We start from the raw sequence: 17,624 nt of genomic DNA on the forward strand, positions 1-17,624 counted from the left end.
ATGTAATTCGTTACAAAAATTAATTATTTGCAGGCCGAAGTAGCGCGTTATCGTAATTGTTTAGTAACGAAGTTGGTGAGACGGTACGTGTTCGTTTCACGGTGTATTAATATTCATTTATGCAGCTGTTAACGCGAGTCTAATTGGTGGTACCGGGCTGGAGGAAATGAAATTTCACGTAAACATTTGAACGTAGGATCGAGGCTTCCCATCGCCTTTTTTTTTCAATGTCCTACACTCGGCTCGCTGCTCGAAATTCTACAGCGTTCCTACCTGACTCGCGGCTGATTGTTTCTGTCCTTACAGGTAGGCCGCTTTATCGAGCATTTAGTATATCGCGAGCCTTTATACGTAACGGATCGGTAGCGGTTGCCCGGTGATAAGTGGTTGCCGCTATTTTGGAGAAGCTGGGATGGCTGATTCTTTGACTCTGGGTATCGAGGCGACTTCCTTCTTCCTTTCTGGACGCTGTTGCCGATGAGTGTACTGCAGGGTGAGTTCTTTCTCTTATTATTTATTGGTAATGTTATTTGATGATGTAATCGCCGAAGAATTGCGACCTTAGGCGAGCATTAGTATTCTTAGCGTCTCTGAGTTGATCGTAAAGAATTCTTGGAAGTTAATTTCAGATCTTGGAAGCCAGTTTGTATTTTATATATTGTAACTGATATAGTAGCTTTAGTGAAAAGAGAATAGATTTCGCTATTCTTGAATTTTCTCTCATTATCTGTTGTATATGAATAAGTGATAAGGTGTAAGAATTTTAATTATCAGTATATCGTTAAGTCGAATGGAAAGGATTTATTAGAAATAAATAAAGTGGGTGCAGGATTAGGGAAAAAGGTCTGCGAAAGGATAGTATTTCTTTAGACCTTTGGTAATGTTTAATAAAGTATACGAGGCTACGAGTTAAGGGTTAAATATCAATTTCCATTCACTTCTCGCGCACATGTCTTCTTTCTCGCCATAAACGTTGCGTGATCGTTTGAAATCATATCTAAAACGTGAAAGAGGCGTGTGTGACCCTGTTCAGGGATGCCAGCACGCGTCCACGTCGTCATAATCGATTCCTCGAACGTCTCGCTGGCAGGGCGAAGTCGTTAATGACGATGCCAAAAAATGCCAACGACCACCCTCGAGTCTCTTGCCAATTCTCGTTGCGTTTTGACGAACGTTTCTGTTTAGTTTACCTCGTTAAAGTGGGGATACATTAGTGGGTGTAGAGACGTGATCGAGGGATCGATGAATTACCCCCCTCCTTAGGTACCATTTTCTCAAAATTATTCGTCGAAACACGTATCGAATTGTTTGCCGAATTGAATCCGGCAAGAGTTAAATGAGAAACTTGTGTCTGAAGAAAGTTTTAAGCAATTAGATGGCACGAAAACAATTCTGCGATGCTCCCTAATCGAGAGAAACGAAAGGAGTCTTCACAAACAGGACTCTTGTTTTTGGTCCGTGTCCTTTTCCTCGAATTCGCACGAATTCCTCGCACGTCTTGCGGACGAGCTGGCATCCACATTCAGGGATTCTCCGTGCAACCAGGAAAGATACTAGAGATAATGACGAAAAAATTACATGGAGATTTTGGCCAAGAAACACGCCACATAATCCTCCATTAAAACATATCATTATGTACTTCAAACGACTTGCTCCATCATAAACGTTTACCCCCTTCAATTTCCAATTATAATTCAATTAAAAACATCCGCGATCCATCAATCAAAACTCGCGAATATCCCACGACAAATGGAGCTGACTTTCCAAACCCCGGTCCACTTTCATCTTTCACCAAGAATCCCAAAGAAAACCACAATCATTTCAAAGATCCAGAAATCCATGTCTACCTCTTCCACGAATTCCACAAAGGTGCGTGGCAGCCGCGCGGACATTTCGGAAATCAGAAAATTAGATCTGCTTCCAAGGAAGGGCGTCAAGGACCAGGATGGGTACAGAGAGCGTGGAAAGAAGAAAACGCATCCTGGAGCCTCTTAACTTTGCTCTGTAGTCAAAACCGTGGCTCGGCTCGGCCGCATTGTCGCGGTTAACGAGATTATCGTGGCCATTCAGGCTGACCGTCGGCCCGTTAGGGAAAAAATAAATATTTGGAGGGGCCATTGTTGCGTGCTCTCGTGCGAGCCGCAGATGCGAAATAACCGAGGAAAGCTGCGCGCGAGGGAGGAGGCGGGCACGGACAAAGGGGGCAGAGTGGAACGAGATTCCGCGGTTTCTCTCTCTCTGTTGGTCCCCTCAATGGGGCGGATTGAAACGTCAAGCTTGTCATTGTTGGTTAATGTTGGTTTTACGAGCTGTGCACGGTGACTTTAGAGAGAAGGGCCCCGGAAGCCGCGCGCGGAAGCGTTCTCACGTGGATGACGCGAGAAATCTACGCTTTCGAGATTCTAGTATCTTCTGAGTTGCGAGTGACGCACAGTAGTTTGATCTTGAGAGTTTATGTTCCCCTTTGCTCCACGCTTCATTACCTTTTCCACTGTTTTCTATTTAATAAAGGGCACCGAGTTCTGCTTGTTTACCAGAGGAATGAGATTTGCTAATTTTCTGTACCCTTCGAAGCCTTCGCTGACCCCCTTTAAGTAGCGGCACCCCTAGTGCCCCTTTAGAAACAGAAGAAAAGGAGGAACGCTGCAATATATAACAACTCATCAACTTCTTCATCACACTTTAATCATACAAAGTTCAGTGGAGATCCGTTCCTCGGAGTAAAAAGAAGTTTTAGGAGGAAAGGGGACGACGTTTAGGTTTGACGTGGGATCGGCAAGCATCCGTCCGTGGCTGGTGGTCCTTGCTCCTGCACCACCTCTAATCTAATCCGACAGCTCACTGATACAACGAACCATCGGATTAACTGGCGTTTTGTACAGGTTAGCCTACCGATTTTCGGTCCTCCTCGGCGTCCCCGAGCCTCCACCATATCTTATCTCGTTCCTTCTACCTCGAGGTTTGCTTTTAACGACGACTTTGTAAGCTGCCGTTAACAGTGCCTCCGCGCGACGAGTGTAGCTCGGTTATCTGGCTGCTTATACAGCTTGACGCGTGACTTACGACGTCGAGATTAGCTCGAAACTAATTAACGTCTCGATTTCCAATTGGTGTACAGTTAATTGATGGCTTGGCTGAAATATTTGTTGCTTAAATTAGGGGTATTATAGGAGATCTCTTTCAATTCCTTCGATTTCTTTCGAACCATAGAAAATAGATTTCTCTAAAATGTTTGGAAACGAAATATTGGCAGAATTTTTAAGAATTAAGAATTTGATGGCGCTCGATTGTTGGGAATCCCTGAAGTTTAGATTCGAAAAAAGGGCTCGAGTAACGCGAAGGAAGTTTGAGCGATGTTCTACATGATTTTCGAGAACGTGCGTAAAGGTGGAAGGCGAGAGATTCATATTCAGAAGTGGTCACCGCTGAAGTATGTAAACAAGAGGCGATCAACGTGATCGCCATCGACAATCGATCGATCGATGAATCGATTTGCCTCCGTGGAGAGAAATCGCCTTCGCGGAACGATAAAACACAAACGATTACTCGATCGCAAGATTAGCGCGACCTCCCCCCGCGATGCCTCCTTCTCCCTCTCCTTATTCCCCTTCGCCCTCCTCTCTCCGCCACAGCGCCTCTGTTCGACGGTGATTTTACACGTTCGTTGACCCATCGGGAACGTAAAAACCTGTAAAAGGAAATTATGGATCGTGTCGAGGCGTCTTAATATTTTCGAATGCGATCCGTAAAAGGCTGTAGGTACGTCTCATTCGCGGTTTCACTTTAGTCTTCCCAGGATATAGAAAGGAAGTTTTCAGCGTCAGTGTTTTTCCCGTGGAAGTTATTTACGAGAGAGTGTCTTACCTTAAATCATCTTCAAATGATCTGGAATTCGAGCAGATCTGTTTAGAATAGCGCGAAGGGAATCGTTTAAGGGGGCGCGCCGCGTTAAGATCGCCTTAGGGGGTGTCTTACTCGAGCACCCTCGAATTCTTCGTCCCTTTGTCCGAAATTCACGATTATCCTCGGCCAGTGGATTTCTCCGAGTTTCCTCGAACCTCGATCCCCTTTCGGCAGAGGACTTTTTAAGCTCTCGACTTTTACGGGCTCGTGGGCACGTTTCGAAAAACCGTCGGTCCGTGCTCGATCGGAGGCGTGCTCCGGAGAAGCATTTTCGGATCCGTGGATGCGTAACAAATAAACAGAAAGAGTGGAAATACTTTTATGGATCGCTTTTATGGCGGGGGGCCATTTCTGAGGCAGCGTTGCGTTTGTCGCGCCACGGTTTGTCGGAAGGAGAGAAATATGCGGCTGGCCGGGCGGGTAATGTTTCTGTGCAGCAGCGTGGAAATCAACCCTTCCGATAACAGAATGTTTTGGGGCCCTTCGAGATAGCGCATAACGCGTGACGTTATAAAAATTGAGGAACTCTGTACGTGACATTAGAACTTAGTCACTTTGGAGCACACACAGTTCAATTCATTGGAATTTGGACGATTGAATTTATGGTCGGACCAAAGTAGCAATGGCAATGAAAAGGAACCAGCAACTGAGAGCAAACCTCCCGCTTTATTCAACTTTCAGATGGATCGAAGGTCTTGAATGGTAGAAATGACGAATGAAAGTGGAGCCAAGGGCACGATCGGTCTAGAATCGATCACGTCCCCAATTCCCTGCGTGCCCACGACCACGCAGGGTTCCGAGTGGAAGGCGGGGGGCAATAAGGGAGATGCTTATCGAAAACCAAGGGCTTTGTGTTAAAGAGCCTAATTCCCAAATGAGTTATTACCTATAAAACCTCGCGGCCTTTAAGTGGACGGTAATATTACCGCGGTAATAAACGGCCATTTATGACCGCCCCTCCACCCCCTGGTTCCGTGTTGGCCACGGAAGCGATGTAAATAAACCCCCGTGGGCTCTCCTTTCTTTCCACGAAGCTCTCGCTATTAAAGTTTACGATTCTGCCGCCGCCACAGCGCCGTGCTTAATTAATTAGGTTCAACAATGTGGACCACGTCCAAACTCCCTGCCTCCACCACCCACCTACCGCCGCATGCATCCTCTACACTCTACGGCGATGCCTTTGAACTGTTTCAAGTCGATTTCAAGTTAGATTCTGCTTTAGATTTTCTATACGTTCAGCGATCTTCGCACTGTAACAGCCATTGTCTCGACAAAGAGAATTGTCTATTCGGTGCAGTTTGATAGTAGACCCTCTGGGGGTTAATCTAGAGTATAATATACTGATTAAGACTCATCTGAATTTTAATACCGTCGACTTAAGTGCAACGAAAGTGCTGGCTGCAGCGAAAAAACAGCACTCTTTACGGCAAAGAGATATGCAATTTTAGGGAAGGGGGGAGAAGGGGGTACACGGTAACGGTGAGAAGATTTTATGCGCGAAACGAAGAGTGACCACCTAATTGCGAGGCGAGGAGACGCGAAACGGACGTAAAGTGACGCTTCCAGCGTGCCCCCTTTTTGCTTTATCGCTCTCTTTAATTCGCACTCTCTTACACCTTTGGCCCCCCCTACCCGTATCTCCCCCTCGCCGGCCTATAAAGGCTCCACCGCGCAAACGAGCCATAATAAATATGGTGGCATTTCGGAAACCGTCCCGCTTTTAATGAGCCTCTTTAGCCCGTTATTAAATTATAAATTATGACAATCTTATCTGCCATTTAATGAACCGGACGTTTTACGCTGCCCGTTAATATCTCACCGACACCTAAGGGTCCGCGGGTCCCCACCCCTTCCATCCAATCCAGAACTGGTCCCTTTGAAACGAAATCCTGGCACCGTGCAGCCGAAATTTTCATGTCCCAGCCACCTTCTTTAAATCGTCGAGACTTTGGCCCAACGTTCTTCTTTTATCATCATAAAACTGTAAGTGAGGAACAGTTAGCTTTTGGGATTGCACATATTATGGATCTTCTTTAAAAAAAAGGCACAATGGAGTGTCGAAGCTTTAGCAGACCCCTTTGGGTTTCTCTTTCAAACATCCAGCACCTCTTTAAATATCAAGCGTGCCTTAGATTCCACGCGTGCCTTGGATTTCCAGCGTTTCTCACCACCTTCCTTTAGAGTAGGATGATTTCATACAGAACGATAAGCCTCTTGCCCCGTATCGATCCTACACTTGTCGAAGGATGTACAGGGACCCGCCGAATTCCTGCCCGGGGATCCGTGGAACGTAAAACGGGTTTGTTATTGGTCCGGGGACCAGAGACGCAGCCGTTTCCACCGATACGAATCTGTGCCGCGAGATAATCCGATCTCTTCCCACGTGGCGCCCCGCGGTGTGGACGTGGCTTTATTAGCCGTCAATTGTTTGTTCAACATTCCCCAAAAACCCCCGTAAACGTTGGCCGGGCTGATTTACTGCCCTCTTCGAGGGGCCTCTTCTTGGCCAGAGAGCAGAGGATCCTTTGAGAAACCAGCCAGGACCTGCGGAGGCGGTTTCACCTTTAGCAAGTCGGAGGGGCGCAATCCTCGAGCGCGAATTCCTCTCGGTTTACCTGCTCGCCCGCAAGCTCCTCTCTTTGACGATCCACTCAACACCTGGAGCAGAATTATCGAAGTACAAATGGCTCTTTAATTCGTAATAAATATATTACAGCACTTCTTCGTCAACAATTTTTCCTGCTTTTCTTTTCTGATTAATATATCCAAGGTCCTAATAGATAATTACTGCGCGATCACGAATCCAGATTAGTCTTGGCCACGAAACAAAGAGAAGGGTGGGGTATAAAAAAAGATTTCTCGACGTCCAGGGACAATAAATCTCCGCCGAAACGTCGGAACTCGATCGTGACCCCCTCGACTCCAGCGTGGAGCGTGCGTGTAACTATAATAAGCCACCGAGAGGCCCATTAGTTGGATTATTAAATTTCTCGGTGGTGACGAGGGGAGTGGGTGGAGGAGGCAGCGAGCAGGTTTCGCGTTTAGGCAGCCATTAGCCCGAGATTTACGCCAAGCCGTAACTCATCGTACTCATTTGTTCCTCTGCTATTCACTCCGCCTGTCTCTCTCCAGCGCTGCTTGTTTGGACCCTGTCGAGGAGGCCAGTTCCGTGGGCCTCTTTCTCTCGGGCCCCTCTTCGGGGCCGTTTCGACGGTTCGACAGGACCCCATTCGCTGTCGCCTCGCGATTGGTCGATCCTTCGTTCCCGCGTGTGCATCCTGTCGCTTTTTCCTTTCCACGAAGAAAAGCTTTTCCCCTTCCTGTGGCTGTTAGCCAATTTCGTGGAAAATTCTACAGACATCTCACTTGTCCCCCTTTATTTCAAACAGAAATCCGATGCAAGACACTATTCAACATTAATAATTTTGGAATTCCTGAATTTTCTGCATCCCCAAGTCTTTCAAAGTCACTTTAATTTTGTGAAAAATTTGCATACATCCTTTCGAACTTTGGAATCAACGTTCGTTAAAGGAACGGTTCCTACAATTTTCAGGAGATCTGGATAATATTCACGAGGAATGTTCCCCGAGTAAAAATTTATTGAATTAAGGAGCGCCAATTTGTATCTCGCGCAGACTTGTCGATGCCCCGAGACGGGCCCGACACGCGAAAGGTGTCCAGGACGGAGCAGAGAGGTTTGAGAGCAGGTGCCGGGCAATAAAGTGACCGGAAAGGCTGAGCCCGCTCCGGAAAACGTAAAGGAACGAGGTGGCCGGCTATTTCGGGTGTGACGTTACGGGATGATTTGTAGGTTTCTTCGTTCTGCCTCGCGGAATCCTCGTTATACTCGCAACAAGGAGGCAAAACCTTGCTCGCTCTCGCCCGACACCCAAATCGAACCGTTTAACGTCGTGTTTTATGGCTGACGAGGAGAGGACCAGAAGTAGAAAGCTGCTTTTTAGCATAATGCCGAGGGGAAAGAAGGGAAAAATAGAGAAGATCGAAGAGCGAGGAAGGAGGAATACACGAGACAGAGAGAAAACTTCAAACACACCACGTTATACAATTAAACTAATTGAAACTCGCCGAAGAACGTCTCTGGACGAGGCAGACGAATCGTACCACCAGGAATCAGGAGGATGAATTCCCTCCTCCCTTCGACAGGAATCATGCAAATGCGGGGCCTCGTTGTTTCGAAAATGGGCGAGCGAGCGTGGCGAAGAAGAGTAACGTGACCGTAAAGGGCCGCCCTTAAACGCACGAAAATCGCGAGAATGATCGGTCGGAATGATCGAGCAGCGGGATTTTAAGAGGGCCCAGTTCTTTGCGCGCCCCTATTGCCGGGAAGAAAGAGGAGAAGAAGCGAAGTACGGTGTATATACTTTGGTCCACAGAAGGAAGAAGCCTGCAAAAAGGAGGAGGCCCGTAGGGGACACGGAGAGGCCCTGGACGTTATTGCGAGTTATGACGGAAAGAAAGAGAGCGGGCCTGCCGTTTTTGGCTAATACACGGTCATCGGAAGGAGCGCAGTCCAGTTCCTCAGTCGCGGATGGCGCGCCGTTTATATTCGAATAATTGAATAAAACAGACGCTTCGTTCCGGTGTCATTCTTCCCTTTTCACGCGTCCCTGGACAATTACCTCCAAAACGTGTCCGAGGATCCCTGCTGCACATAAAGAGGCAGGTCCCGCGGGCACACGCGTGTCTGGGTGCAATTTTTTTTATGGCACCGGGCAGAAGCCGACTGGCATCGCGTATTCCGACAATCGGTTTGATTAGCACACTTGAGAAACATTATTCTTTACGCAGGTAACAGCAAAGCAGGTACTTTTGCGTTTTCGTAAATATCCCCAGCTGTTTGGCGCTGGAAAAGTTCACGACTTTTTTACGGCGGGTCTACTATAGAGCCGTTTCGGAAGAGGATTATCATCGAAGGCCCTCCAGCTCTTGACCGAGTCATCATTCAAGGGACGCGCGATCGGAAATTCAAAAAAAAAGGGGCTGCGCGTCGCGGCGCACGTGGGAGTTGGGCAAACTGCACGTAACAGCGTGTTTACGAAGGCGTGCGCGAATGAAATCAGCCAGTGAGAAAATATCACCGAAAGTATCGGCTTAATGGCCTCCGCCATTATTCTTATTTATTGCCGCGGCGAGTCCCGCGCACTGGGCATAAATAATCTTAGGTAATTGCCGGAGAGAAGCTGCGGAGTTCCCTCGAACCGTTTCTTGCGGCTGCCCCGCTAATGAACGCCGTCGAATAAAGTTATTCTTGTCGAATATGCCGGACGATGGCAGGCTTCGACGGCCGAGGACTCGCCGAGCCCGTTCAATTCGCATCCGAGAAATCTCTGATAGAGGGAATTCATCGAAGGCTGGATATAATTCACGCCGAAGCTACTTGAAGCACCAAATCTCCATGCCCCCTCTGGCCGAACCTCGTAGCCGCGGCACGTCCCTCTCGAGTAAAAAAATATAACCATCAAACCTTCTGATGGCCCGCTATCATGAAAAAGGCGACGGGGTTGAAAGGACTGTTTCATCGTCCACTTAAGTAACGTTTTCGTGGACGTTACTCAACGGTGCTCCATTAATCCCGCAATTTATACACTCTGGCGGTGCCTTGCGAAATACGTCGTTACGTCGATGACGCAAGATATCATTACCGGCTGTTTATCTGCTCTAAAATGACGCTGAAATTTCGCCGGATGGCGCGAGGAAGAGGAGCAACAGGATGGCAAGGCGAACGAGGCGAAGGAGAGGAGGAGGAGGAGGAAGAAGAAAAAGAAGAAGCGGAGCAAGGGAGATTTTTAACATGGACGAATGCTGGAACCGGCCGGATGATGATTTGTAAGCACGTCGGAGGGTTGTTTATGGCGGCCTAGGCAATTGTTTAACTTAATTGCACGCTGTTACGTCGGCACAGTTAGCCTCCCCATATAATAGAACGCCTTGAAGAGGGGGAGGGGGGAGCAGGGGGAGACAGGGGGGCGTAACGAGTCGAGAGGATAGAGTTATTACCTGTCCGAGACTTTTAGAGCTCCTCTTGGCACGCCCTTCCAATGTAGCCGTTATTAGTAATGCGGACTATTAGGATTTTTCGTTGGCGTTGCCCTGACGCGCTTACTTTCTCTCATTTCGTCCGATCACCACGTGTAATTTGTTCCTCGCGATGTCGATGGACGGACAGTTACGACTGGGTGTCTGTCGATCGTTAAAAGTAGCTCTCCGCTGGAAGACTTTCAGGAACTTGGTTTCACGAAGAAGAGATCTTTGATTGTGATAGAGTTGCGGTAAAGTGTGAGTAGATGCATCGGAATGTCCCCCTCTGTTCCCAGAATCTCTGGTTTCTCAGTCTCCTCGATTACTCAATGCACCAAGTCCGTCAGATTTTATTTCTTCCCAGCTCTTCAAATTTCCAATGTGTCCCCCCTTGCTCAATGTCCACTGTCCATGTTGAACAGATTCGCGATTCCATTCGCCGATTCGCCGTCCAGTGCCGCCATGTATCACCGCACGGCGGGCGACGACACAGAAACTCGAATTTAATAAAGTTCCCTCGGATCCTGGAGCCCCTGCTCCTGGCAAGGAGCACAAAGGGACCGGGCCAGCCGTCCTTTATCGTGGAATTTTCTGCCCAATAAAGTACACAGGGGCGTGGAAGCGTACGTAACCGATGGCGGAACGACGCGTTTGAGGATCGTTTTCAACCCCCCCTTCCGTGGAACCAGCGTCGTGTTCTCCCGTGGACACCGATTTTTCTATGGGCTTTATGACGTGCACAGTTTCACGGCTTTTCCAGGATCCTCGTGCAACTGGGCGAGTAAGTAAATCCACCGTTCTCCGGCTGCAATACAAACTTCACGATCGTGAGTCACTCAACTCCCTCTATCGACATTCCAGCTACCAACCCCTAAAATGTCCTTTCAATATCTCTCTGTACGCGCTAATTCAATCACGATCTTTATAAACCAATAGAAAACAGAGTCCAATTTTCTTATTAAGAATAATACCAGGAACTAAAGAAACAATTAGAAAATTCATCGTCCTGGATCTTTTCACAATACATACGAGACATTAGTATAGCCGCTTGGCCGCTGCGAGTACCGCACGGCCCGACCAGTCGAGCCGGTGCTGGGCGACGCAGCGTCAACTTTCGGCAATTTTTACAGGGCCAATTTTAAAATGTCCATATTTTTGAAAATTTGTCCATCAAGGGGAGGGATAGAACTATATTCTCCTTTTTCAGATTTTTAAAATCGCAGCCGATGTTAACAACCTGCATTTGTTTAAAATAATTGCACAAAAATGGTTAAAAAAAATTTTTTTTTAACTGAAATAATTTTTTCTTAAAACTTCAATGTCTTCTCTATAATCACCGTGAAGCTCATCTCCATCCGTTTACTACTTCCATACCTATAATATATTGAAAAAAAAGTTAGCACTTAACTTCAAAAACAACTGTAAAATCGACATTTTTCAAAATTTCGGAAAATCCGTTGAGGTACGTTTAAATATCACTAAAGACTACAATACATTAAAATTTCAGCAATCTACGAAAACTTACACCGAAATCTGTCCGAGTTCGCATGGAATGTCCCATACACAAAATCACTGGTACCATTCCCCCCACGTCTGCAGCTTAAATAGAATCTCTCAACACGGGAAGCATCCATTTCAGCCCCTCGTCCTCGAAAGGACGTCGAAACCGACACCGCGCCTCGGTTCTCGGAGTCGTAGACATTTTCCAAATGAATTGGTCCGGCGTGACGTCTCAATCCGCGAACAGAATCGTTGGCGACCGGGAACGAAGGGAGAAAAGGAGGCGAATATTAGATACTCGTGAGGGGTCCATAGAAAATTTGCCTGCATTCAGGCAGGGGTATATAGCCGCAGGTGGCGTTTCTCCTCGTTTCACGCGGCCAAAGAGCGTAAGAAATATTTCCGTCCACCCTGCTCCAGGGTAGGGAGGAAGACGGGAGGAGGAGGTGAACCTGCGAATTTCCACGCGATCCTGCTCATTGTCGGGAACAGGCGTCCTGGGGGAGGTGGACAGAGGGGGGTTATTCTTGGTGGCTTTGTGCCGTGGCGTGTCTCGAGTGTGGATTTCAGGGTGCCCCATTGTCGGCCGTTAAGGACCTCTTTTACGAGGCCTGAAAAGGAGAGAAGGACTCGTGCTGCCGGGGACCCCGAATTGTCCGAGTCAATCTTTGCCTCGTTAGGCGCTTATTTTCGCACTTATTTACACGCCCTCGACAAAAGGGCACCCGTGGACCTGCGCGCGCGCGATCCTTCAGAGGTCCCTTTCTCGAAACGGAAAAACGACGCCCCCTTAACTTGAAGAAAGATGTCCACGGATATCTCTTTGTGAGGAAGACGATCTCGTCGAGTGATTCCGTTTCTGGAAGACAAATTCCACGAATAGCGCGGAACGGAGAAACTGCACCTTGGTTCTGCCATCTGTGAGGTGTTTTCGAAGGATTTTTCTGGAAACGAAGCTTTGAACGAAGATTGCTCGAAAAATTACATATCAGTAGAATTAATTAGTGTCTGAAACACTTTTCTATTCAGCAAGCAATTTACTCAAGTCGTCAAGCGAGGTGTCTTGCCTTGTACATTACATAGTAAATTCAAACAAAAAGATTTCTCCCATTGCTTTTTCGAGCAAACAGGTATCGCAGTCCTGGAGAGTTTAGCCTCGTCCTCTTCTTCTTGTTCCACGAGGATGAAGTCCCACCTAATTTTGCCATCAGTCATCCAGCCGGTTCCAGGAAGTCAGGACGGGACTGCTGACGTTGGCGCACGAATCTCATCAGAGTTAGTGCCGGTTTAACGTCGAGACAATGCTAGGCCGTTTTCACCCTTGATCCCATGGGGTGTGCCTAGCCTCTTCACGGTCTTCTTCCATGGTCCTTTCCCTCCTGGCGAGGTGTGAAGCGTGACAGTGGCCTATGAAATTAGACGTTCCTCTGAGCATTGCCCCCAGTTGAGTCCTGGTCGCTATTTCCTCTTCCTTTAACTTATAACTCAAGAACGAAGGGAACATGCTTGATCAAGTCACTTTATTCTCTTTGTCCTTTTATAAACTTCTAATTTCGTATCTTTATCAATTCATATAGTATTCCTCGTCTATACCTTCCTCCACGATTCTTCTGTCACGCACGACTTTACGTCTCGCCAAGGGTCATTGTCATCCACGATTTCCCCCATCCGATGGACTCTCTCCAATTTAAAATACATTACTTGCACACCTAATAGCGCAATTCTGAGCCGTGAATATCTGACAACCATGCAGATCTAACTTACATATTTGCAACTCCCTGAAAATCGATAGCAATACAGACTAATGGGATAATAGACGCATGAATACTTCAGACATCACCGCTAACTACCGGCACATATGGATTATTCACAACTCCTTTTTATTATTACCCCGCGAATACCTGGAACACTCGAGTTAAATGGCCATCGCGAATCCCTCCCGAAGTTATCGTAGAGTTAATACCATTTTATTCACTGCTATCCGTCAAAGTGACCTCAACCTTTCCTTTATTCGTGGATGTCTGGAACCCGACAAGTTCGAGTGTTCCGACAGTAACCACCTGGTGCAACGTGCATCCGAAACGAGCCTCGTAAACCGTCCGCTCTGCCCAGATATACATATAAACGCGCGGAATGAGACAGAACCCTCGATTTGAATAACGATCGAGAAACGTCCCCGTGAACGAGGCTCCTGAGGGACGTTTACGTCTGCCCTGCCCGGCCCCGATCAAAAGATATTACCGATCCCCTTTATCGCGCGACCTAACGGCGTGAAATACGGCCGAGATCGATTAAGATTCCTTTCTTCCTCGCTTTCCATGGACGCGGTTCATCGGGACATCGCTTGACGGAAATCGTTCCGCGCATCTGCCGCGAACTTGGCGCGCACTTCCGGCGAATTTGCCCCCTCTAAATTCTACGTCGCAGCTTGGAGTCGTTTAACAGCTCGGCCGTAGGTGTATTAATTAGCGGAGTGTTAATCGGCGATGAGCCGTGGCCCAGATGAGAGCTCGCCCTCGAATCTGTGGAAGGGAAAAGGGACTGGTCCTGCGCAGCCTCGTAACGGTAGTGAGGAACCAGTTGGAGAAAGGGGAAAAGGGAGAAGGCAGAACTGGCGGGGCCGGGCGAACGTGCTAATATACGTACGGACCATAAACAATCATCATAAATATTTCGGTCGACACATTAGCCGGCTCGTCTGCCAACACTGGGGCCCACCTTTCGCAATCCCTTCGTCCTTAATCACGCGAGCGGGCGAGGAGGGGGACCGGGGAGGAAAGGGCCTGCTGGCTCCCGTGGCATCCCCGATCCCGCGCTCCTTTTTCTTCTAATTAAGATAATAATAACGGCTCATTAATTTGCCACCCTCTGCCATGCAGCGCGCACGGCTTTCTTTATCTGCGAGCAGGATTCTTGGCTGGCCGATTGTTTATTCCTCTTTTATCCTCCTCCATTTGGGCCCCTGCCTCGCTCCTCAACGGGCGATAATTTGATTCATGACGTGGATTTTGCTTGCTGGGATGAGGGATCGTCGGGCGCCCGGTGGAAAATTGAATGCCGGGGTTACGTGTATAAAAATTCTTGAAACTGTACCCCTCGAGTTTATAATTCTTCTATCGAATACCTCTGAATTCTTAAAAACCTCGCCGGTGAACACCTTTTCGTAGAAGCCAAGTGGAAGCATCATTACGAATCGTTTGTTTCGCGAATACGCCGAATAGTCTTTAACGATTATACTTTGCAGTGGCATGAAAGTGGGCGACGGACAGGCGTGCTGCATAGGTAACGAAGAGCCGTCAGGCTCGCTCGCCGCGATCAATATCTCTCTAGGATAATAAAAGATCGCTAAATCAAATCGTCGTCCGGGCCGACTTGGCCGAGCCAACGAGGGAGAGGTTACTTTGTTACTTTACCGTGGAAACGCAGTAAATTTCGTCCCATAAAACCGGCGGTTTTAGTGGCTACAAATTTGACCGGTGGCCGTGCGCGCTCGCGCTGCCTGCAGCCTTTAATCCTTCTGCTGCCCGTTGCCTCCTGGAAAGGATATCCACCGGCCCCGCTACCTTTAATGAGCTACGAACTTTTGAATTATGCACCTCCGCTCGTACCCGCGCGCATTCATAACGCGCGCGCGAGCTCGCGCCTGCACAGGGCTGAATTTCTTCTTAGCTACACGCATACGTGCAAATAGGAGAAGGACAATAGTACTTGCTTCTTCCTTGTACTCCACCGCAGTCCCCTTGATAGCTCTCTAAATTAATTATTCTTATTTCGACCGAGGATTAACTTGCACTCTTCCTGTATTAGACTATGAGAATTCAGTGGCGAAGATCAGAGGAGGGTTAGTCAAGGAAGGAGAGGTTAATTAAAGCAGCATCCTATTTGTGGAAGCGGACCGTTCGCCGGGCGAATATAGATAGGAGGAATCAATTTCGGCGTCGCTGGTACTTGGGTCAGTTATTTACAATAGAAAGCAATTCCACTGGCTGGCCAGAGGGCACGCGGCAATGAAGCCAGCCAGAACTAACAAGGTAACCTAACCCCAGGGACTCCGAGGAGACGAAACCGCAACGGGGACCACGAGGAAGGAGCTGAAGAGGAGAACCGAAATGGCCGACACATAACTCGCATCCATTTCAATATCATTAGCGCCCTGGCTCCTCGTGCCTTTTCTCCTCTGTCTTTTTTTACGTGGCCACGTCGATGGGCCTTCGAAGTGACTGATGCTAAAGATTCTCCCTTCGTTGGAGATACCTAATTCGATTTTCCCAGAAACGCTGAAGGATTTCACCGATGGAGATGTTTTCAAAGGAAGAATTACCATTGTTGACAGAACTGCGAATTCGTAACTTGCTTCCTCTATCCCTCGCAACGACCGGCAATCTCCGCGGTGACAAACAACCCCCGCGGTCACCAGAAATTACCAACACCCTGCCACCTCGTGAATCACGACCGCAGGGAGCAAAGGTACCATAGGAGAGAGAAGAATAGGGAATATTCCAGTGCAGGAATGGTGTTCGCGTAATCGTAGCGCGGGAATAATTCGCGTCATTATAAGAGCATTAACCCACCCCCTCCGCTCGCGAAGCTTCCAGCCTTCTGCTCGTGATTTATGCGCAACTTCCGCGAATTATCGAACCAAATGGCAACGCGACGCGAGCATCGAAAATCACGGGACGATTAAGTGAAGATTACAGTCGAGGAGCGTCGTTTCTCCGCAGCTTGCCACGGTTTCAGAAAATTTCGTTTCAACGCTGCAATCGATCGCCTGGAAAAGATCGCGAATTCTCGCTCGCGCGAAAGACGCTGAAGCGTTAATGATTTTTCACTTCTCTGACCTCCCATATCTCAGAAACTAATTGTCACCTCAACTTGAAAATTTAGTGTGATTGATGTCTCGTCATAAGCTATTTGGCACAAAATTCAATTCCAAAAAGAGGTTGTTTCTTGGGTCACTCTTTCGATCGCGCCTCGGGTAATTAGGCTAACACGAATCGCGTAAAACCGATGAGTGGTTACGTAATTACGGGGCCATACGAGGGTTCTCGTCTTTTCTGATAATTGATTTCGCGCACCTGTTGAAGTGGATTGCTCTCCTTTGGGGCTGGAATGTGTCGCAATAAGGCATTACTCATGGAAATGATGTGCTTTTAACGGGAACCTTCAAGATCTTAAGAAAGTCAGTTGAAAAACCAAGGTCCCGTTCAAGCAAAAGATTCTACAACCTAAACCTAGATCATCCGGCACCCCCAGCATCCACTGCCCCCAACTCCAGAACTTTCAATCTCTCATGGTGAGTCGTGCCGCTTAAACGCCGGTAACTCCGAAATAATCGGCAATATTTAACGGCATTTAATTCCCCCCGAAGCTACCCGTGACAACGTAATAATCCTGTTGCGACCAAGATCGTGGGGAGGCAGGGCGTCTTCGTGAAGAGGGCCAAGGGGGGCCTAGGCCTGCGGAGGACGCTCGTTCCTCGGCGGACCGTAAAATTCCGTGGGCACCGGCGCGGCCGTCCCTCTACGCGGATACGCTCGAAATCCCCGCGGAGCGACCATTCGTCATGCTTAAGTATACTAATGCAAGCATAACGTATTAATAAACCGGGCGGCCGGGGCCCGGCGCGGCGTCATAAATTGCAGGAGGCGCGGGGCCCGCGTCGGACAGGGGCCGCGTATGCATCGCGCATATATCCACATACTTATGCTAATGATAGCCGAGAAGAGAAAGGTGTAAGCCTTTTTCCCACCTGCCGCCCCCCTACGGTGTCGGGTACGCTCGAGAGCTTCGTCCTCCGCCCCCGCCCCTTTGATCCGCGCGACCCCTATGGTCTCTGCTCCTTCTGCCCTCCGAGATCTCTTCACGAGAGGACGCGTCCTCCTCTGGCTCCCTTTTCCAGCGACGAGCAGGCGTTTACCTTTGGACACGATCGCGATCTGTTCTGGAAGCCTTAATTACCCGGAGCCCACCTTTCCGTGGACGCGCTAATGAACTGATAGATCGAGACTGGATCCTTGGACGATGCGGTCGGAGGTGTGAATCGACAGGGGGTTGTGGATGCTTTTGTTACGCGGAGAAGTTAATTTTAGTGGCTCGGAGGTAATGGAAGGCTGGTCGTCCGGAGACTTCCTCCTTCCTCCTCTTTATTAAGGGGTGTCACTCAGGTGAAAATGAACTACCAG

At 48.3% G+C, this 17,624-nt stretch overlaps 1 protein-coding gene across 1 annotated transcript in view; it reads left to right on the forward strand.

The window, feature by feature from the left end:
* Positions 1-367: 367 nt before the first annotated feature.
* The window catches only part of LOC143373866 (organic cation transporter protein), a 42,547-nt gene continuing 25,290 nt past the window's right edge, over positions 368-17,624 (forward strand). The window contains exon 1 of the transcript XR_013086550.1: positions 368-493. The gene's annotated coding sequence lies outside the window, so the exon portion shown is untranslated. The remainder of the gene's footprint in view (positions 494-17,624) is intronic.

The sequence above is a fragment of the Andrena cerasifolii genome, chromosome 10 (genome assembly GCF_050908995.1).
Source record: "Andrena cerasifolii isolate SP2316 chromosome 10, iyAndCera1_principal, whole genome shotgun sequence".
Lineage (NCBI taxonomy): Eukaryota > Metazoa > Arthropoda > Insecta > Hymenoptera > Andrenidae > Andrena > Andrena cerasifolii.